Below are 23,989 nucleotides of genomic sequence, written 5' to 3'. Positions count from 1 at the left end.
AAGTATTGATATAATTTTATCATATCATTTAACTGTTCTAAGTTTCAGGCAACTTTCTAATATTTATTATTGAGTCAAAAATGGTCTCCAAAGTGGGGGATCATTGTACTGGGGAGGGGGCTTAAGAAGTATGCAATTAGGCAATTCAAAGATGGGAAAATAAGTCACATTCCACTATCTCTGTAATAGCCAATGATTGAATCATCTCTAACGCAACCATAGGATTGCCTTCACCCCGTATTGTTCAACCTTCCTTCTCTCAAACCCCACCTGCTTCTGACCTCTGTGTCTGTACCAGACATTGGCCATGTAGAGTAGAGATAATCTACCATAGTCCTGACATCCTCATTAGCTGTGCAGAAAAAAACCCTCCACCTCAGTATTCCCATAACCTGCTCCTTCAAGATCATTTTTTGGTGACAGAAGGCAGCCCTAGCAGACAGGATTTGGAGTCCAGGGCAATGACTTATGAATAAGAATCCTATTCCTCTCTTTCAGTTTTGGGTGGGAAAGAACAAGTTAAACAGGATAAACAGGAATGAATGGGTTGTAATCTTAATTTCAGATCTCATTACATTATCTTTCCTCCTTCTGTCAAGAGTTCCTCCATCCTCTAGTCACCAAGGTTCACAACCTTGATACCTTCCTTGAAGCCTCATTTGCTCTAACTTCAGGTCTCTAACTGGTGGCCACATCTTGTTTCAATCTCCACATCTCTGGCCTTCATACATTCATACAGGCACTTTCTCTAATTCAGGTCTTCATTAGTTCTCACCTGAACTTTGGCACTAATCTCTTGGATGGTGTCTCTACCTGTCTCTACCTGGTAGCAAATAAGATAATATATATAAAAATACTATGCAAAATTTAAGTCAATATATAAATGCTATATATATATATATATAGCTCTTATTATTATCATCTTATTGTTCTGATTCTGCTTATTCACTCTACATCCATTTCATATACATCCTCTTATAGTTCTTTGAATTCTTCCATTACATTCATATACAACAGCTAGTTGGATGGATACCTATTTTGTTTCTTGTTCTTGGTTTTCACAAAAAGTACTGTTAATATTTTGATATCTATTGGACCTTCCGATGTTTGATATCTTAGTGGTACAAATTAAGTCATAAGATCTCTGCTTATGTCAGATAAATAACTGGCATAATCCCAAAATGCTAATGTTTTAAATCACTTAATTCCATTCTGTTCCTTCCTCTTCATTTCGGACCCAGATACACTACCCAATTTGCCTGTGTAAACCTACCTACTAGACTCTTTGGATTTCCATGGAGAAGAGGAAGATACTAGCTTCAATCATCACAGGAATTGGGAGGGCTGGGACCCCGGTTAATTGATTCCCTTTTTATGACTGATAGTCTGATCTTCTCCTCCCATTCCACTTGTGATTTACACCTGTGATTCATTATTGTTTGCCCAAGAAAAACTCTTTTGCCCTGTCACCATACCCTGCCCTCTTATCCCCTTTGTCCTTTGCCCAACTAAATCTTGGTAAGTATCATGGTATTCTGTATATTTAACACTGATTAGCTGGATAATGTAGGGCATTCAGAAGAGAAGAGACTTCAAGTTGGCACTTTTTAGGGATGAGTTGAAGAAACTGGGGTGGGGATAGAGATTGGCTTTTTGCCTAGATAAGAAAATACTGGCTACTGTCCAGGTGGACAAGATAGCTTTCTTAAATTATGTGAAAGGCTGTCCCTTATAAGAAGGAATAAATTAATTCCCCTAAAAAGCAGAATTACTAAAACAGAAATAGATGGTAATGCAAAGAGACAAATTGAGACTGGATATTAGAAAAAAAAATCCTAAAATTTCCTAAATATGACCTTTTTGGGTCATGGATCTGTGTGTTCAAAATAATTCATAACCTAGGCTGTTTCCTCCACTTCCAGTGTTCTTAATTCATACCCTCCCCCAACCACAAAACTCCTCAGTCTAACACACATATTCTTAGATCCTGTAACATTGACCTCCTTGCTATTTCTTGACTGAGATGCTCCATCTACTGATTCTGGACATTTTCATTGTCTGTCCCCTATACCTGGAAAGCCCTCCCTCCCCATCCTACCTCCTGGCTTCCTTTAAGTCCCAACTAAAATCATGCTTTCGTGCCTTTCCTGTATTGATTATTTCAAATTTATCCTATACATAGCTTTTCTATACATAGTTTTTGCATGTTAGACCTTCTTGAGAGCAGGGATTGCTATTGACTTTTTCTATTCCTAACCTTAGCATAGTGCCTGGCACATGGTAGGTGGTTGATGAATGTTTATTGACTGATTGAGCCCTTTAACAGTCTGGTGAAAGTTAGGAACATCTTTTCCTAATAATGTTTTAAATGCACAAAATAAAATGAATAGAATTACAAAGGAAACCAATTATACTGAAATAAGGGAAGATAAAAAGGAAATAGAAAAAAATAAAGACATTTACATGATAACTTTATTACATATTTAAAAGGAAAAGCAAGTTCTATATAATAGATTTACAGTTTCATATGCAATCTTTTTAAAAAAGATTATTATTATGGAAATGTTTGTTTTATTCAATCAACTTTTAAAAAATGAAAAAAAATATTTTAAATTGTTAAGATTTTTTTCAAAAAACAAATTTGCAATATAGTATTATATATATATATATATATATACAAAATTCAAGCAAACAATAAAAAGAGTGAGCATATTATGTTGTGATCCATATTCAGTTCCCACAGTCCTCTCTCTGGGTGCAGATGGCTCTCTTCATCACAAGATCATTGGAACTGGCATCAGTCATCTCATTGTTGGAAAGAGGTTCATCAGAATTGATCATCCTATAATATTGATGTTGCCGTTTTGCTCATTTCACTTAGCATCAGTTCCTGTAAGTCTTTCCAGGACTCTCTGAAATCATTCTGCTGATAGTTTCTTATAGAATAACAATATTCTATAACATTCTTATATCATAATTTATTCAGCAATTCTCCAGTTGATGGGCATCCATTCAATTTCCAATTTCTTGCCATTATGAAAAGGGATGCCACAAACATTTTTGCATATGTGGGTGTCTTTCCCTCCTTTAAGATGTCTTTGGGATATAGGCCTAATAGAAACACTGCTGGGTCAAAGGGTATGTACAGTTTGATAACTTTTTGAACATACTTCCTAATTGGTCTCCAGAATGGCTAGATCCATTCACAGTTCCACCAATAATGTATCAGTGTCCCAATATTCCCATTCCCCTCCAATATTTGTCATCTTTTTCTGTTATCTTAGCCAGTCTGAGAGGTGTGTAGTGGTATCTCAGAGTTGTCTTAATTTGAATTTCTCTAATTAATAGTGATTTAGAGCACCTTTTCATATGGTTAGAAATTGTTTTAATTTCTTCATCTGAAAATTGTCTGTGCATATTCTTTGACCATTTATCTGTTGGACAATGACTTAATTCTTATAAACTTGAGTCAATTCTCTATATATTTTAGAAATGAGGCCTTTATCAGAATCCTTAAATGTAAAAATATTTTCCCAATTTATTGCTTCCTTTCTGATCTTGTCTGCATTAATTTTGTTTGTACAAAAACTTTTTAACAATATAATCAAAATTATCTATTTGGTGTTCCGTTATGAGTTCCAGTTCTTCTTTGGACACAAATTCCTTCCTTCTCCACAAATCTGAGAGATAAACTATCCTATGTTCTTCTAATTTGCTTATCATTATCACTTGTTATGTCTATATCATGAATACATTTTGACCTTATCTTGGTATATGGTGTTAGGTGTGGGTCAATGCCTACTTTTTTCCTTACTTGTTTCCAATTTTCCCAGTAGTTTTTGTCAAATAGTGAGTTCTTATCCCAAAAGCTGGGGTCTTTGGGTTTGTCAAACCTAGATTCTTATAGTTATTGACTATTTTGTCCTGTGAACCTAACTTATTCCACTGATCTACTCCTCTATTTCTTAGCCAGTACCAAATGGTTTCGATGACCTCTGCTTTATAATATAGTTTTAAGTCTGGCACAGCTAGGCCACCTTCATCGGCACTTTTTTTTTTCCATTAATTCCCTTGAAATTCTTGACCTTTTGTTCTTCCAGATGAACTTTGTTATTTTTTTTAGGTCTGTAAAATAATTTCTTGGGAGTTTGATTGGTATAGCATTAAATAAGTAGATTGATTTAGATAGTATTGTCATTTTTATTAGATTAGCTTGGCCTATCCATGAACACTTTGATATTTTTCCAACTGATTAGGTCTGACTTTATTTGTGTAGAAAGTGTTTTGTAGTTGTGTTCATATAGTTCCTGACTTTCCCTTGGCAGATAGATTCCAAAATATTTTACACTATCAACAGTTATTTTGAATGGAATTTCTTTTTGTATCTCTTGCTGCTGGACTTTGTTGGTGATATACAAAAATGCTGATGATTTATGTGGATTTATTTTGTATCCTGCAATTTTTTAGTTGATTCTCTAGGGTTCTCTCAGTATACTATCATATCATCTGCAAAGAGTGATAATTTGGTTTCTTCATTAACTACTCGAATTCTTTCAATCTCTTTTTCTTCTCTTATTGAGAAAGCTAACATTTCTAATACAATATTGAATAGTAATGATGATAGTGGGCAACCTTGTTTCACTCCTAACCTTATGGGAATGTTTTTTTTAACTATAATAATTCCAAAGTAATAATGAGTCTAAATAGTATTTTGAGGCAGTTGCAACAACTGTGATATAATATGAAAATACCTGTGATTTCTATTGGTGATAGTCACAAGTATTACTAATACTCCTGTGGCTTTTCATCTATACACATAATTAAAGGAAGTGTTAAATGTCAGTTGGGGTTTAGTGTATCTTTTGGTGTATCTTCACATTTCAGATGTCAAAGTGATCCCATAAAGCTAAGATTTTATCATTATGATGGACTAAAATGTTCAAAGAAACATCAACATATATGTTGAAGTCTCCAGATATGGGAGCAGGGGTTAGATAGAGAGGAAGATTATTGTAATGGGAGTTTGACATATGTTTAGAAGACCTAAAATGGCATTACCCATGTGAAAAACTTGGAAGGGTCTTACTTCTGAAAGACAGGAGAATTTAGGGACATTCTGATTTGGCCTATCATATGATTGAAAGCAGTGGTTTTTCTCCCCATTGGATACATATTTAGAACTCTGCATTTTAAAAACTACTTGGTTAAGCATAATGTGTAATTTTCCTGCATTATCTTTTGAGAATGAAGGGATCTATAACCCACAGCAGGTCATATTATTCAGGAAATGGGTGAAAAGTCTGAAGACCTTCTTCTTCCCCCATCATAGGGACCCAAAAAATGTACCTAGGAATTTGGTGATTTTTTCCTTTGTAATATTCTAGGTGCACTAAATGGAATTTCTGACTCAGAATCTCTGACTCTGACTCTGACTTTTCAATCTTTTCACCATGGGAATGCAGGAGTCCAAAAATCCAAAGTGAGAGTTTCAGTAAGACCAATAGGAAATCTTTGAAGATCAAAAGTCCCAAAGATGCTTGTCTTTTGGAGGCTTTACATCTGAACTGGGTAGGACTAATGCTATATAGGAAGCTAGAAGTTAATCCTGTACCCTTCTCCAGAAAACAAGATGAAGTGTTGTAGAAAATGTTGGTATGTTTGTCCTTGCTATATCATTGAAATAAATATCTTTTGTAAAAGCTAATCCAATAATATGTGGTTAAGTGGAATTGGTGTGCTTGTCACCATGCTCCTGAAAATGTAGGTGAATGCAATTTGTGGAGTCTTGAGCCAGAGGCAGAGAAGAGAGAATATCTACCACTCCCCCTATTCCCCATTCAAGGGTACTAGAGAACCTGGTAGAGGGTCAGCATAAGATAGCAGACCTGGTCCTTGAAAAGTAGACCTGGAGTCAACTCACACCAAACTAGGTACTGCTATTCTTGAGAAAGGAAGGAATGTAACTTGAAGGTCAGAAGACAGCTGGATGAGATGGTATAAATAGAGGAAAGAATCTTCAAGGAGGAGACATTGCAGAGTAATTGTGGCCAAGAGATGGTTTAGAAGTGGTTGTGAAATCAAAGATCATAGCATAGTATAAGCTCATAGAGAATCATAGATTCAAAGATTTAGAGGTCATTGAGTCTCGTTTCCTCATTTCACGATGAAGAAACTAAGTTACTTGCCCAGGGTCCCAGAGCTAGGAAATATTTGAAGTGGAACAAAAATAGATCTTCCTGAATCTAAGTTCAATCTTTGCCCAAACTAATGCCATCATCATAACCTCCTGATTGGTTTCCATGCTTTCAATCTCACCTTTATCCAATTTATTTTTCTCAGATCTGCCAAGGTGATATTCCTAAAGCATGATATTCCCCTATTCAAGAAGCTTCACTTCTTCCTATTGTCTCTAGGATAAAATATAAGCTCCTTTATCTGGCATTTTAATGCCCTTCATAATCTTACTCCAGTCTACTTTTCCATATTTATTCTTCATCCTCACTGTGACCTTCAGTCTCTTCATCCCTCCTTTGTCTTGATCCATCTTTCCTACTCTGGCCTTCTTTCCTCTCTTCACAATCTTGACCCTAGAGTAGACCCATTTAACTATACACTGTCTTTACCTTTGAATCCATAGCTCTTTTTCCCACTCCTCCTCTCACCCTCAACAATTGATTCCCCTTCATACAATCTGTCTTGTTTACTAGCTGCCTTGTCTTCATGACACTCTCTCTCCTACCTTTTCGTCTTCAGAGCAGACTGTCCCTCTAATCTGCTGCTCACTCCTGTGCTTGTCTCTTGTATTTCATTTTCCATATTTCTGTATTTCTTTGGACTTGTCCATCAAGGTCCTTGGAATTTCATCATCATGCAAGATCAGTTCAGCTTTGGCACATCTTTTGGATACCTGGGACCTCCCCAAACCTCTATTCAAGGAGCTTGTCCAACCTAGCAAGCTCTTTATTTCCCACCTGATTGCACTCTTTGATTTCATCATGTCTTTCTATGGGTTTCTTCTCTCTACCTCCTTTTCAGTTTCCTTTTATGAGCTACATTACATTTTAAACTCCTTCACAGCAATGATTGCCTTTCTTTTTTGTACCTTTAACCCCAGTGCTTTGCACAGTGCCTGGCATATAGTAAGTGTTTAACAAATGTTTAATGTAAGACTATCTTTCTTAGTGATGGAACTTATCCCTTGGTGTACTTATCTGAAGGCATGGTTCAGATACACTTTCCACAGAGGACTTTCTAAACTGCTCTGTTTATTAGTGATTTCTGTCTCTTAAAATAATCTTGTGTTATTTTATACATTCTTATATTTAATTTATTTATCAGTGTTTATGTTGTATTCTCACCCTTTTCTCCCCCAGTAGAAAGTAACTCCTTAAAAGCTTTGTTTTTGGTCTTGTATTCCCAGCATCCAAACCAGGGTCTAAGCCATAGTAGGGGTAAAAATGCACACATACACATTCCCATATACACCTTGACTTCCGATTTCTACAGGTTCTGCACTGTGGTCCATGAGGTCTTTATTGGGAACCTTCCCTGTCCTGGGCAAGAAAGCCTGCAGGTCAAAGTAAAGCTGGAATCTCTGAAGAAACCACATCTTGATCCCCAGGTTCCTCTGACCATCCAGCCACTGATCAAAGCAGGACTGGGACTGTGGCTTCAAGACCAGGGCAGCCTGCCCCAAGATAAGCTGAGAGTTGTGTCAGTTCAGAAGTCTGCATTCAAGGAAGTCTTTTTGGAGAGTACGGGCAGCTCCTCCACTAAGCCAAAGGCTCCACCATTGCCACTTGAGCAGCTTTCTGAAATGAATCCCAAACACTAGCACACGTAGGTCTCTGTCTTCTAAGATAGAAACCCCACCACCACCACCACCACAAACTGTCTGAGACCTTGAAATCCCCTGAGAGCAGTAAGGCCTGGGAGAGAGCAGTAGGGCCTGGGAGAATACCTGGAGCCCCCCAACCTTTGACTCAGGAAGCAGCCTATCCCTGGGGACTAGTCTCAGCCTGAGTTTCTGGCCTGAAGAAGAGAAGAGGAAGCTAACCAGTTCAGAACCTGCCTTCCTTTTCACTAGAGGCCTCCTTACTGAGCCAGGATTCTCTAGAGAAACTGTAAGGTTTCAGCCACTATCCCAGCCCTGTAAGATCTATTGGAAGAAGGCCCAAAGGCACCCATATCTCTGTTTACCTGTCTCCAAAGTGGCCCAAGTCTTCAGGAATGCATGGACCTTGTGGCCCAAGCCCAACACCTGGACAGACAGAAGAGTCGCACCCAAGTGTGGTCCATGAGCTGGTCAAAATGGGCCATTTCACTAGCCAGAAGAACCTAAACCTGTTAGAGAAAATCATCACATAACTACAAAGACCTCCGAGTCAAGGAGCTAAGAGTAGATGATACTGAACCTGGCTGATGTAGGCTACCTGACCCCATTCCGGTAAAACTCCCTCCTCCCCACCCACAACCCCCAACACAAGCCAACATCCCAGCTACCTTTTCATTCATTCTCCTCTCTGCTACACCCAGAGAAGGAGCTGCAACATGAGGAGAGCCAAATGCGGATTTCCCAGATTTAAGCTAATGAAGATAAACCAAGAGGAAAGAATTAACACAGATTAAAACATTTTTACAGTAGAAGACATTGAAATCTTAGTGACTTCCCCTGCTCAACTCAATGGAATTTGAGTCTTGAAGAGCCCCCAAGCTTATGTGACAAATACCTCCCCTCCCCTCTCCTCCCCTCCATTTCAAAGGAAGACACAAAACTCCTTGGGAACCTGTTCTCAAAGCTTTCACCATCTTTCTTTGGTTTTGAAAATCTGTTAAATAACACCTAAAGGATATGAACTTTCTTTCATTGTGTTAAAACATTTTTTACTGTTAAAACATTAACTAACCATTTGGCGCAAGTTATTCTTGATGTTTTTTACATCCGGGGGGGATATTTTAGAATTCTATATAAGTGGTAGTACTGTTTTTTTGGTATGGGGTATTCATCTCCCTGTTTCACTTTGTTTCTGATTTGTCATGTCTTGATTTGTGAGTTGATGGAAGACTTAATAATAGATCTGTAGTATTATGACTTAATTATAACCTAAGAATCTTATGGAGAGAATAAAACTCTCCTACAAATGTATATGTCTGAGAAATGTTCAAATTAGGTGCTAGTTCAAAAAATGTGTGTATATTTTTTATCATGTTTTCTTTTTTCAGAGATTATAGAAGGATGTAGCTCAGTATTGAATATTGGTATAAACATTGATATAATTCAACTCACTACCCAGAAACCTGGGAAATTTATAAATAGACTATAATGTGAAAATAGCAAATTATTATAACTGCTTTTTAATATGACATTATGCCTTAACTGATAGTAAATTTTGTCAATGTGGAAATTTTTTGGTAAAGAATCGATATAAGAAGCATTCAGAAACAAACTAGAACAGGTATTATGTGGGATTGAAGTGTCCTAATAATTATAAAGTTCTTAGAAGATACATGTATTATCATCCCATGTAGAAAGGTAAATGTTTTAACTTTATTGAATCCTTTACAATTTCTTTTTTTTTTTCTTTACTTTTTTATGCTTCCCTTGAGCCTTATAAAAGTCAAATTTTCTATTCAGCCTTGATCAGAGCTTGAATCATCAGGAAAGCTTGAAAGTCCTTTTTCATTAAATATCCATCCTCCTTCCCTTACCACTAGAGGATTATCTTAAATTTTGATGGATTTGGTTATCCTTTATCGTAATTCTAACTCTTTTACTTCTGGAATATCATATTCTAAGTTCTTTGTTTCTTTAAAGTTGCAGCTACTAAATCTTGCATGATCCTTACTGTTCCTCCACAGTAGTTGAATGGTTTCTTTCTAACTGCTTGAAGTATTTTCTCTTTAACCTGGAAACTTTGGAATTTGGCTAACATATTCTTTTAAGCCAACATATTGGGTTTTTTATTTTGCTCTTTCAGGACTTGTTTGGTAGATTCTTTCAAGTTTTATGCTACTGTCTAGTCCAAGGATATCTGTGCAATTTTCCATGAAAATTTCTTGAAATATAATAAAGCTCTTTCTTTGATTATAGCTTTCAAGCAATAAAATAATTCTTATATTATATTTCTTCAAACTGTTTTTCAGATCAATTGTTTTTCCTATGAGACATTTTACATTTTCTTCTATTTTTTCATTCCTTTGACTTTATTGGATTATTTCTTGGTATCTCATATGTAATTACCTTCCACTGTTCATATGTAATTTTTACAGAGTTATTTCCATCAGTGAATTTTTACTTCTCTTTTTCCATTTAGCTAATTCTGTTTTTAAAGATATTTTCTTCAGAATTTTTTGTGCCTCTTTTATCAAGTTCTTAATTTTCTTTTCATAATTTTCTTTCTTTGCTTTCATTTATTTGCCTAATATTTTTTCCTCTGCCACTTTTATTTGATTTTTTAAATCATTTTTTAGTTCTTCAGAAATTATTTTGTTTGTGCTCAATTTAAATTTTTCTTTTAAGTTTTGCTTGTAGCTATTTTGACATCATTATCTTCTGAGTTTATTTCTTGATCTTTTCTGTCATCATAGTAGCTTTTTTATGGTCAGATTATTTGTTGTTGTTGTTTGTTCACTTTGACATATTATTTCTTGATTTGGAACTTTATGTTAATATTGGGTTCTGTTTCCAGTTTGGAAAATGAAGGGACACTCTCTCAAGCTTCAGAATTTTTCACATTGCTGTTTTCAGAGCTACTTCTAGAGGTTTTAAAGTTTTTGGTGCTTCCAAAATACTGTGGTCTGAAAGAGAAGTGGTATTACTCTTTTTTTAGTCTAAACTCTGGTCCTTACCTCGGAAGAACGGCATTGCTCCTTAGAGACTTTGATTCCTTGGTTCTGGAAGTGATATTGCCCCTCAAGGCTATCACTCTCTCTTGACTGAAACTGCTCCTCCCTGCTTTGTAACGATGTCCCAGAAGTAGGTTTGGCAATGATCCTGCCCAAAAACATCTAGTCCTGTGTGCAGTGCTAGTGCAATGGTCCCCTGTAGTCTCTTTCTGACCACTGACCTTATTATTTCTGGCTTGGGAACTCCCAAAATTGCTGCTGTTTTTGACACTACAATCTAGTCCCATCACTGGTGTTTCATCCACATGGGCTCCAGGCTAGCTTCCACCTCCAAATAATGGATCTTTTTAAATTTCTAAGTTTCCTTGGGCTGGAAGAATGTCTCATTTTGACCTTTTGTTGGTTCTGCTACTCCAGAATTTTATGTGAGGTGTTATTTTTAAATTGTTTGAATGGGAAAGTTGGAAGAGTTCAGCTGTGTCTTCCTCTACTCCACCATCTTGACTCTTATAAATCTTATAGCCATTAATAACTGATCCAATAGCAGCTATTATATGTACAGAAAGAAGGGGGTTTCCCTTTCAAAGATGGGAGATATTTTCTACATTCACAATCTGGAGTGAGTTAGGGGGCTGTGAGCCTGAGAAACAGAGAGATAGAGACAAAGACATAGAGATAAAGACAAAGACACACACATAGAAAAGGAGGGGATATTGTTCTCTTGCATAAACCTTATGGGGTATACATGAACTCATAGAAACTATTAAGACCAATAGAGATAGTGCTATAATCTGAATAAAAAATCCAGGAGATTAAGAGAGCAGGCATTTTTAGTCTAAGAGACTGAATGGTTTGTTCTTTTTGCACTGGACATACTGAAAACTTGGGTGATGGGAGGGATGACTTAGTTCTAAGCTAGAGTGCCGATGTCACTGAAACTTCAATTCCAGAAATTATCCTTCTTGAAACTAGTGGCGCGCTGGCCTCAGAACACATTTGGGGGACAAAGAGTTGGTCTGGAAGCTGGAGAATCAGTTTCTTCTTTGATAAGAAGGCAAAAAGCTAGAAAAAGTTGTTTGCTGGGTTGAAATCACTTATCCCCACAGATCACTCTGTAGCTTGTACCTGGGTCAACAATGAAGGAACAGTTCTGCCTTATCTCCTTATGTGAATACTTCCACATTCTCCTTCCTACTCCAGGCCATTATGATGATGTGATCTTTAATTTATCCTCTCTAGTTGGCTATTCTGGATGCCATGACTGAAGGCTTCTCCTGAAATTGCCTATGAGGACTTCTTCTTCCCAAGAATCTATCCAATGTCAAGAGCAAGATCACTGCACCTTATAGGGAATTCTGGTTAAATCACTAACTTGGATCATCTTTGATTCTTCATTCACAGTGAATTCACATATCCAATTTGTTGCCAAATCTATCATTTTGATAAATTGTATCTGTCTCCTTTTCATTCACACAGCCAACATCCTAATACTATCTCATTTTCTTATGCTGGGGCATCTGCAATAATAAATATAAGGCTGTTTTATTTTCTGTCAGAGCTCTCATGAGTTGAATTCATGGCCAGTTAATATGCTAGGTTGTGAGTGCATCCTCTCCATCTTCTGAGACTACAAACGTAAGTCTACAGGTAACTGACTCTCATCCAAACAAGTATAGTGTAAATACTATGACATCTCTTCCTGGTAAAGTAAACATCTGTGTATTAGACATTAGTTGCTTCCACTGAGATTTTTGTTCTATTCTCAGTGTGTATAATATTCAATAGCATGAGACCAAAACTCAAGCTGTGGATTGCATCATGGGTGATAATGTACAGTTCAGGACTTCTTGATACTTGCCATACCTTGTGTAACTTGCTCTCAAATTCTCTGCCTTGATCTAAATTGATCCTAGCAAGAAGATAATACACTGAGAAATGTTTCTCCCACAATATTTTAGTGATTGTAGAAGTTTGTTGTTTCTGATTGGATAACATACACACCTGCCAAAATGATTTTTTTTAAAGTATAGATATAACCATATCTCACTACTCAATAAAACACCTACTCAATAAACTCCAGTGGCTATTTATCACTTCCAGGGATCCTTATTTCGCATTCAGAATCCTCACTTTCCTATACACACACACATTTGCAGTCTTTTTACATTTTATAACTCCATGTGTGCTCTTCAGTCCAGTGAGCTTGGCAGATCCTAAAACAAGACACTTCCATCTCTCAACTCTGAATATTTCCTCTAGCTGGTCCCCACGCCTGGAAGGATCTCTCACTTTATTTCTGCCTCCTGTCTTCCTTCACTGCTCTCAAGTCTGAACTAAAATTTTACCTTATATAGAAATAATTTCCTAATCTCTCTTAATTCTAGTGCTTTCCCTCCATTATTTCCTATTTATTCTTTGGTATATGGTTTGTTTAGATAGTGTTTGCTTGTTGTTTTCTGCATTAGATTGAGTTCTTTGAAGGCAGAGATTATCTTTTGCCTTTATTTATTTTCTTAGTACTTAGTACTTAGCACAGTGCCTGACAGAATAGATGATTAATGCCTATTGAGTGATTTGCTGACCTGGTGAAATTATCAGCAACCAAAAAGATAACAAATATTTCTTGCTATCTTTTTCCAGAAATAAACAATCAATTCCAGCAAGTTTCAAAGGTTTGTTGGTGTTTACATTTTTCAAATATCCTGTGTGAAAAGTAAGACTTTTCTTGGAACACACTGGATGCAAATCTCATAGTTCTTAGTGACATCGGCTGCAGTTCTGCAACAGTAAAATCTAATTCTTGCAAGCTCCAGGGTTCTCCCTTGAGCCATATGTCCAAAGTCATCACAAAATACACTTGTGGTCATTCAGCAATATATAATGACTAGCACCAACTGCTTCCTGCTCTCCTGTGTGGGATAAGTTTCAGTCACTTGTGAGCTTGGTGGAGCAGGTGGGACTGGGTCTCCTTTCCTCCTAATTTTCCTGCATATGCCTCCTTCTTTTTTCGATGGACAATGACAACTCCCCATCCTCATCTCTTCCAGAGGGAACCCAAAATGCCCCTTCTACTTGGACCCATAAGCCCATAACCTCCTTTCCAATGATGAAGGGTTGGGTTCCTCCAAATCCCCAAACCCTGTACAGAAGCGCATATGGCTGTTTACATGATTTGGATGGAGTTAGTAAATTACCAACTAACTGTAGTCTTTGTGATAAAAGGAAGGATGACCAGGCTTTCCCATTACCTTACTACTGTATATGAACATCTTCTAAGTCTTATTATATACTTTTCCTTAAGTGGAATCATGCAGTGATTCCACTAGACTTCCTTACTCTGTTTTTTGGGTTTTTTTTTTAAATTCCAGTTTGAATAGAATTTTAGTTTGGTTCCAGGATGATTTTTTTGGAAGAAATGTTTCTCTTTTCCCATTTAGTTTTCATATGATCATATTTATAAAATATATTGTTTTTATTGATTTTTTCAAATTAATAATTTTGTTTTCTATGTTGTGTCTCTGATGGAAATCCATTCACTCATGATAAAATAATAAATTCAAAATACCTGTTTCAATGGAGAAATCCAATAATATCTACAATGTAATCCTTACATTGAGATCTCCAGTAGCTCTCCAAAAAACAATCTGGGATCTGGAATACATAGTATCCCATCTCCCAGATCCCTAGCTACTAATACAGTGAGATACCTTGGATCTTACCATATGCCCTTTTGCCCTTAGGACTTCTGGGCCTTTCCATCTAATATTTAGTTTTTTTATATGTGTGATCTTTCCCAATTAGAGTTTAAACTCCTTGAGAGTTTTCAATTTGTATTTACAGAGCTTAGTGAAGGCCATCTCCAATTGTCCTGATCTATATCTGGCCACTAGACCCAGATGTTCTGGAGGAGAAAGTGCAGCAGGTGATCTCCCTCACTTAAATCCAACTCACTTGCATGTCATGGCATTACCCTGATGTCATGGTTTCTTTGAGACCAATAACAACAACAAAGCTTAGAACTTAGTAAGCACTCAATAAATACTTTCTCCTTCATTCATTTAATACAACTTTCCATTGCTCAGTTTTGGCCTTTGCCATGATCTCAACCCTCTGGTGCCTTCTTGTGAATGGAATGTGAGTTCTCTGGCATTATTTTTTTTTTAAACATTTTTATCTAAAGTTTTGAGTTCCAAATTCTATCTGTTCCTTTGTCCCTTCCCCTCCCCTCTCCCTGAGACAGTAAGCAATCAGATACAGGCTATCATTACTTTTATCCTTCTTTGCTCAAATCACTTTTCACTATTAAGTCACCCACAGGAAATTGAGGCAAAGAAATTTGGTTCAATGAAATAAGGTTCACATAAACAGCTGATGGGCTGTAGAAGTCCCAAACTCTCAATTGCACTTATATCTGACTGTGGCTGGTTCCCTGAATTTTACCTATTGCCTTCAGTTTAAAAAAATATATCTCTATAGTTTTAATGCCATAACAGTATCCATATTCACACTAATCTTTCCTGGATAACCAGCATCCAGCAGGCACTGGTCAAAATAGAAAGAATGAATTGTTACCAGTTCAGACTTGGAATTTTGTTCCAAAAATATTGCCTTTGAACTTTTCAGTGACAGGCTACTTCAAAGACAAAACCTCTAGTTTGTAGATGGAGTAATGAATCTCACTGTCATTAAGACTTTTGTAAGCAAGTTCTGGTCAGTGTTCATACTTTGCTGAGATATTAAGTGATTCATGTATTTGGCAGAAGCTCTGTAAAACTGGCTCTTGTCACTTGACAACTTCAAATCAGCTTCCTCTAGGCAATCGAATACTTTTATAAGTCTCTCCTCAAGTTTTTTTTTTCAAAAATTTTTAATGGCATTGAAGTTGAATAGATAATACCAACACTTCTCAGTATGTCATGTCTCTAACTACTTTCTCAATTAAAGTGGCTGATGCTTTGAAATGCCTTAGGGGCATATACTCAAATTAATAAAAATCTAGCTGGCAAATGACCACAATCTTTTTTTTTTTTATTTTTTTTTTTTTACTTCTTCCAAAGAATCTGATAGCATCTATAGTGTAATCCTAACATTAAGATTCAATAGCTCTCCAAAAAACAATTTAGGGCATCTTGAATGCTTGCCATGACTTCTTATGTCTGAAATCTATTTACATCCATATCTTTCCATTCTCCTTCCATATCAGTATGTTGGGCAGTGAAGGATACTGGCTTTTATGTTGATGCTATTGATCAGCAATTCTTTGATAACAGATAAAGGGATCTTCTTTATCTTTCTGAGAATGGTCAAGAATGAATGAATTGGATTCCCCGGGCTGTTCCTTAGACACTCCTCACATCTCGCTTGTGTGGTGAGAACACACCTGTTCTCTTGCTGAGCTTCCATCCCAACAAGATCCCTCTATTTTTCTGATAATAAGGTTCCCCCAAATCAGATTTTTCAGAATCAACTTCTAGCTTAGAGATCCAGTGCTTTCCTGATGTTTACTAGCTTCATAATGTAGACCACATGAGTAGTCAATATATAAAAGTATTGTTCCCAGTTTGTTGCTTGTAGTAGCCTGCTATTATTTTGAATAGACTGAAATGAGTTCTAATTAGTGCTTATACTTCAGCAATAGCTGGTGGATAAAATCAAGGAGTGTATAGTACCTGCTGTGTGGTAGGCATTGTGCTGAGAAGCTAAGGATATAAATAAAAGGTTAAAAAAAATCTTGCTTCAATAAACTCACATTCTAATGGGCAGATATGTAAATCAGTATATAGACAAGACATAGACAAGGTGAATTGGAAATGATCTTAGAGGGAAGACATTTGTTGTAAGGGGATTGAGGATGGACTTTTTGTAGAAAAAGGCATTGAGCTATATCTAAAGGAAGCCAGGGAAGCCAAAAGATAAATAAGGAGTAAGAGTATTTCGGGCATGGAGGACAGCCAGTGAAAATGCCCACATGCTGGAGATGTGTGAGGGACAGCAAGGAGACTGTTGTCAGTGGATTGAAGAGTAAAGGTAAGAAGACTGGAAAGATAGGAAGGGGCTCAATAATGAAAGGCTTTAAAAGCCAAGCAGATCTTATTAAGTAGCCACTGAAGATAATCAAGTTGGGCGTAAGAGTGGGGTGGTGACATGGTTAGACCTTCCTTCAGGAAGATCATTTTGGCATCTGAATGAAGAATGGATTGGGAAAGATCTGACTCAGGGAGACCCATCAGAAAGCTACTGAAATAGTCTGAGCATGAGGTAATGTGGACCTACACTACAGGATGAGCAATACTTAGCAAATAAGAAATAAATTAAATGTAAATTAATGAACCACTACTTAGAATTCACAAGATCATAAAAAACAGGAACAAGACAAGAACAGTTATATGCCAACAATTAGTAAGTAGCTAGGCAACAGCACCCATTAAATCAAAATCAGTTGCACATGCATATTATCACATGAATATGTGCTTAATGCAATAATTAGCAGCATTGAAATAGGTATTTTGAATTCATTATGTTCCTATGAAGGTGAAGATTCATTATGAGTGAGTGAATTTCTATTAGAGAGACTAAAACAAGGAAAAATAAATATAGAAAACAGAATTATTAATTTGAAAAAATTCAATAAAAACATGAATATATTTTACAAATATAAGCATTATGAAAACTAAATGGTAAGAAAGAAGAATCTCTCACAAAAAAGTCATCCTGAAACCAAACTAAAATTCTATTCAAACTAGAATTTAAAAAAATATAGAGAGTAAGGGAGTCCAATGGAATCACTGCATGATCCCACTTAAGGAAATAAAAGAGAAAGAAGACAAAAATACTGGACAGACCGTTGCAACCAAAGCTTCTCTTATTTGCCAGCCTGCTTTAGATATTGCTTAGGAAAGCAAGGACAGGAAACAGGAGGTGGGGGAGAGGGTAGGATTTGACTGGTAATAGGAGAATCTACTTCTTCATGGATGGACAGAGGAGGATAAAAAAGAGTTGTCATTTTGGGCTGATTCATTTCCTTTTCATGAAATGCAGGTCACCATCTCTGTTATTCCCAGTTTGCACCTAGATGAGCAATACTTGTCTAAAAATATCTTTTGTTCTCAATCTGAATGATTCCACCATCTCCTAGGAGTCTGGCTATTGTATTGCTTATGTTGGCATAATACTCCAACAGTTTTGTATGACAAACTGTGATAGCTTTTCCCATAGCTCCGGTGATGACCTGTACTCTTTCTAATCTGAAATTCATCTAAGGTCAAAGGTAAGATTACAAGAACTTGGGGAATGTTGGGAAAACAGATTGGCCAACAGGAAGGTGTCTAGGTCATCTACTTAAGTATCTGTTTTCCTGTTAGTGGAACTAAACCTGCATTACGTGTGTAAAGAAACCATCTAAATAATCCTGTCAATGTACTTTTAGTTAAAATGAAAACACTTGTAACATTAATTCCTTTGACCTTCCCACTATGGCTAATGGCCAGGAGTTTTACATTTCACCAGTACCTTTAGGAGGTACTAGGAGGGTCTCATAATTTTTCTTACCGGTGAAACACCTACTAATTATGTTCCCTCATTTTTAGAGGTCTAAATACCTCAGTTCTATCTAACTACTTCACCATCAGATTACCTTTAAAAAGAAGTATTTTACTTTAAATGTATATAAAAAGAACAAATGTATAAACATTTCCCCTTATCACCTGGTGAGGCATAATCCTCCTGGATACCACTTTGGTCTCGGGGAAGAGTAGGAGCATCAGGTTTACAATTTAATTCAGTTCCTACATAACATTACTTCCACCAAATTCCTTCCCCTCCCCCTTTCTGCCTTATTCCCCTTATATCTCAGGACATGGGATTTTCAGAATTTTCCTGTTGGACTGGTCACAACATCTGATCTGGAATCCTGAATTCCAAGGTTCCTGTGATCTGAGTTTCTGGATCAGAGCTTCCATTCTCTGCACCTAAAATCGAAAAGAATGAATAAAACAGATAGAAATCCCAAGACATTTCTTGAACATATAGCCTGAGAGAAGAGGAAGGTGGCCCTTAAGCTGTTCCCCAGTTTACTTACTGGTGGAATGGAGAGAATCCTGGACCTCCACTCTGGAAAAATTAGTTGCAAAAATAGTTATTTACTAGCTGTGCAAACCTGAGCAAGTCACTTAAGCCCTCAGACTGTTTTAGTTACCTTAACTGTAAAATGAGGATAATAATAGCACCTACTTCTCAGGGTTGTTATGAGGATCAAATGAGATAATATTTGCAAAGTGTTCAAAGAGACATGTCTAATGGAGAGAATACCTACTATCCCAGAGAAAGGAAAAGGGGAAGGAGAAATAAAGAGATGGTGTTCATTGTACTATTTTCAAGAACATTCCCTCCAAGGGACCTGTATGTGCACGAATGTTTGTGGCAGCCCTTTTTGTAGTGGCTAGAAACTGGAAACTGAATGGATGTCCATCAGTTGGAGAATGGCTGAATAAATTGTGGTATATGAAAATTATGGAATATTACTGTTCTGTAAGAAATGACCAACAGGATGATTTCAGAAAGGCCTGGAGAGACTTACACGAACTGATGCGGAGTGAAATGAGCAGGACCAGGAGATCATTATATACTTCAACAACAATACTAGATGATGACCAGTTCTGATGGATCAGGCCATCCTCAGCAACGAGATCAACCAAATCATTTCTAATGGAGCAGTAATGAACTGAACTAGCTATACCCAGAAAAAGAACTCTGGGAGATGACTAAAAACCATTACATTGAATTCCCAATCCCTATATTTATGCACACCTGCATTTTTGATTTCCTTCACAAGCTAATTGTACAATAATTCAGAGTCTGATTCTTTTTGTACAGCAAAATAATGTTTTGGTCATGTATACTTATTGTGTATCTAAGTTATATTTTAATATATTTAACATCTACTGGTCATCCTGCCATTTAGGGGAGGGGGTGGGGGGGGTAAGAGGTGAAAAATTGGAACAAGAGGTTTGGCAATTGTTAATGCTGTAAAGTTACCCATGTATATATCCTGTAAATAAAAGGCTATTAAAAAAAAAAAAAAAAAAAAAAGAACATTCCCTCCTAGGTAAAGTGCATAACACTCTTGTCAATTTATATAAAAAAGGTTTTCTAGAGATGGGATAGCAGATTTGACTATTCTGGGAATGGAAGGGAAAGTAAGACAAGAGAAGAAGAGGGATGGGAAGATAAAGGAAGGCAAGCAAGGATTAGGCAAGACAAGGGAGAGACAAAGGAATGGAAGAAGCCAAGGGAAGGTGAGGGACAAGGCAAAGGAAGACAAGGGAAAATGAGGGGCAAGGGAAGAGAAGAGAATGAAAGGGAAGAAAAGAGAAGAGAAAGAAAGGAATAGAAATAAGGGGAAAGGAAGGAAAAGAAAAGAAAATCTCATCAAAAAAGCTATGAACACGTAAGGAAACAAGGAAAAGGACAAAAAGAAGGGAAGGGTTAGAGGCAATAATAAGCAGAAACCAAAAGAAATTAAAGGGTGAATGAAAACTTTGTTCCCCTTGATGATATGTCACACAAGCTCTGTTATTTCACACAATTTCCCGCCCCCTCCTCCCATTTCAGAAATTGAATAGTTCCCTGTAAACTTGCCATTCTCTGTAAGGACATCCACTTCTGGGCACAGAGCACGGCATCCTTGTCAACTTATATAAGAAAGCTATTCTAGAGATGGGACGAGAGATTCAACAGAAGGCAATGTGATTATTCTCATGGAGCTTAGATGGAAGGACTCAAGGAGCTTAGTTATTCAACCTGTGCAGAGAAACAGGATCCAGATGCTTTGTAGATTAATTAAAAAGGGGCCACCTTAAAGGAGACAAAGTAATGAAGGAAGAAATGGGAAAAATCTTGCCAGGGCCTAGAAATTTATATTAGACATTTGCGCAAAACATGGCTGTGTGAAGAGTCTCACTAGAGTTAGAATTTTAGCAGAGATTATGTAGCAGAAGAGATGCCTTTCTTTGGGCTCAGTGATAGTAGCAGATACATCATCAGAGAGAGCTTCTTCTTAAAAGGCTTCTTAAGATTTTTCTACTTTGAGACCCCTTTGTACCCAATAAATTTTTATGCAACTCTGGGTACATAGGCATATAAAATAGGCATACAAATCAAACATTTACTGATGATTAATAATAATTTTACAACTCCCACATTCACTTATGAGACCCAATATGGGGTCACAACCCACAGTTAAAGAAACTAGGACCTAAAGGAAAAAAAATGCATTAAAGGGAAAGAAAAACCAAGCTGGCTTCCAAGTCTCCTCTTATTTTTTCCTACAAGAGCACCTTGACATCAGATAATTTAAAGTCATAGAATGTGCCAATAGTTCTGGATCAGGACATGTACAAATTGAATTAGGAGGTTCTGTTCACAAATCGCCCTCCGGACTATGACTTGGGAATTGTGCTAATTCGATTGTGCTTTTATTTCCTTTAGTAACTATATGCCATGTTACTGAATGCCTTAATTGTTATTTTGAGTCCAGCTCATGTTCTTCAGGCACATTATAGGGAGATCCCCTAAATATTTACTTAAGTAGCTTATCAAAAGAAAAAAAAAGTAATGGCTGTGTTGAGAAAAAAAGCCAGAGTTCATAGTATAGGACAGTAGGAGCAAACCCATATATAAGGAGTCACTTGCAAAACACATGGGACAAGGCGGAAGCCTCATATGTGGTTTGATTCCATGTTAATATATTAAATGATTCTAAAAAGAGCTGCTTATTTTGGAGGAGGAGGGTGAGGAAGAGGAAAAGAAAGAGGAGAAGAAGAAGGAGAAAGAGGAGGAGGAGGAAAGAAAGAAGATGGAGAATGAGAAGCCTAGAAGAAGGAAAATAATATTAAAATGAACTTTATATAGGTCTATCGATTATATAGTATGAGAATAAACTTGCTCTCGTTGGCTCCAGTGGACGAGTAGAAGCTTCAGATAAATGTAGTATTTGTACAAAGGATTGCAATTAGCCCTTTCCCCAAGTGAAATGGACTGCCTTGGCAGGTAGTTGGTATCCCCATGCTGAAGATGATGCTGTCGAGCGGATTCTGGTTCCAGTATAGTATGTCAGATGGCCTCTAAGGTCATTTCCAACTCTGAGGTTAGATCCACATGGGCTATTCCATTGCCCTTCCCACACTGTCAACTTCATAGATCTAGAGCTGAAAGGGACTTCACGGGCCATCTAGTCTAACCCTCATTTTACAGATAGGGAAACTGAGATTAGAGAGATTAAGAGACATTGCCAAGATCAGACAGGTAGTTAGCATCAGCTTTCATCCCTGGCTCTTACCCTTCCAATCTCCTTTTTCATTGGGACCTTATTATAAGCTTTAGTTGGAGGGAAGATGAGAATAGAAAAAGGGAACAAAATTTCCAAAGTCCTCCAATGCTTTCTCAGAGCAAAGACAAATTCTTTAGGTGGCCATGGCCATGATGGCTCAAAATGCAAAGTGAACTGCTCTTGCTCCCCCAAAATTATCCCTCACCCACACAAATTCTAGATATTTCTTTTGACCTCTTTTTAGATTTTTTTTCTTTTCTTTTTTTTTAAAGAGGAGTGAGGTGTAATCTGGATTAGAAACAAAAGGGAGAAGACAGGAGATTTTCCTCTGACTTTTGCTTCCTAGTTCACCTTCTTTCTATTTTGATCACTCTCCCTCCACCTCCCACTCTCCCTTCCCCCCTCCCCCAGCTTCCTGCTATATTCTTAGGCTTTTTAAAAAAAACTTAATCATGATAATAAAACAAAAACAGTACCATTTGAGAGTAATGTTTTCCGGAAAATTTCAGAGGAACTAGGAAGACCTCCAGGATTGGATACAGAGAGAAGTGAGTGGAATGAGGAAAACAATTCATACACTAATTACATTACAGGGAGGAAAGCTGAAAAATTTGTTTTTAGAACTTTGATCAATGCAATGATAAACCCAATCCTAAAAGAAAGAAAATGAAAATTAACAACTTCCTGATGGAGAAGTGATAAGCTAAAAATATAGAAAGAGAAATAAATTTTTGGACATGACAAATATGAGAATTTGTTTTGTCAAACTATGTAACCAAATAGTTAGGACTTTATTTTTAAGATAAAAAAAATTACTAAATGGAGGAGAGGTGATTTAAAGAAATAAAACCTTAACTGAAAAAGAAAACACAAATAAATGAAAAACAGAAACGGAAAGAATAAGATATTTCCCAAATACTGAGGAGCCAAATTTTAATTCCCCAATGAAACCTTTAGGCAAATAGCTCTAGTGACTACAGAGAAAAATTGTTTAAGGTTTATGAAGTGTGGTGACGTATGAGCCAAGCTGGCCCCGTATAAGCTTGGGTTAATTGAATCAATCAGCAAGCTCATTTTCCTTGGTTCCATTATGCTGGAGATTTCCCAAACCTGTAAACAAAAAATAGCAAAGAGGTGGTGTGTCAAGAGAGGCTGTAGGTGACAGATCCCTTTAGTAAATGAAAGGAAATTTTTTTATTATTTCAAACGATAGAAATAATAACTTCAAAAGCCCCAAAAGTGTACTTTTCTTCTTAGCCATCTGCTCTCATTAGGTGATGATGATATATATGTTTATTTGGAAGTTAGTACAGCTTTATATTCTATGTACTATTTCATCTTTTCAAAAACTGTACTTAAAAAAGAAGAAAAGGAAAGGAAGGAAGGAAAAGAGAGAGGGAGGGAGAGAGAAAGAGAGAAAGGAAGAAAAAGAAAAAAGAAAGAGAGAAAAAAGAAAGAAAGAAAGAGGGAAGGAAGGGGAGAGAGAGAGGGGGGGGGAGGGAGGGAAAGAAGTCATATACCCTTACTCTCTTCATCTGTAAAATGAAGGGACTGAACTAGAATAGAGACTCTAAATCATATTTTTTTGTGTGTGGTATGGACCCCTCTGATAATCTGATGAAATTAATAGAGCCTTTCTCAGAATAATGTTTCTAAATTTGTAAAATAATAATAATAATACACAGGGTTATAAAAGAAACCAATTATATTGAAATTCAGTCATCAAAATGTAAAAAATTATAAGAATTCCATGGCTTCTAAATTAAGAGCCCATGAACTAGGTCATTCCTAATCTTGTTCTAAAATTCCATGTTATGG

Source organism: Sarcophilus harrisii, chromosome 5, assembly GCF_902635505.1.
Source record: "Sarcophilus harrisii chromosome 5, mSarHar1.11, whole genome shotgun sequence".
In the NCBI taxonomy this organism is placed as follows: domain Eukaryota; kingdom Metazoa; phylum Chordata; class Mammalia; order Dasyuromorphia; family Dasyuridae; genus Sarcophilus; species Sarcophilus harrisii.
This window is presented reverse-complemented; position numbering follows the sequence as displayed.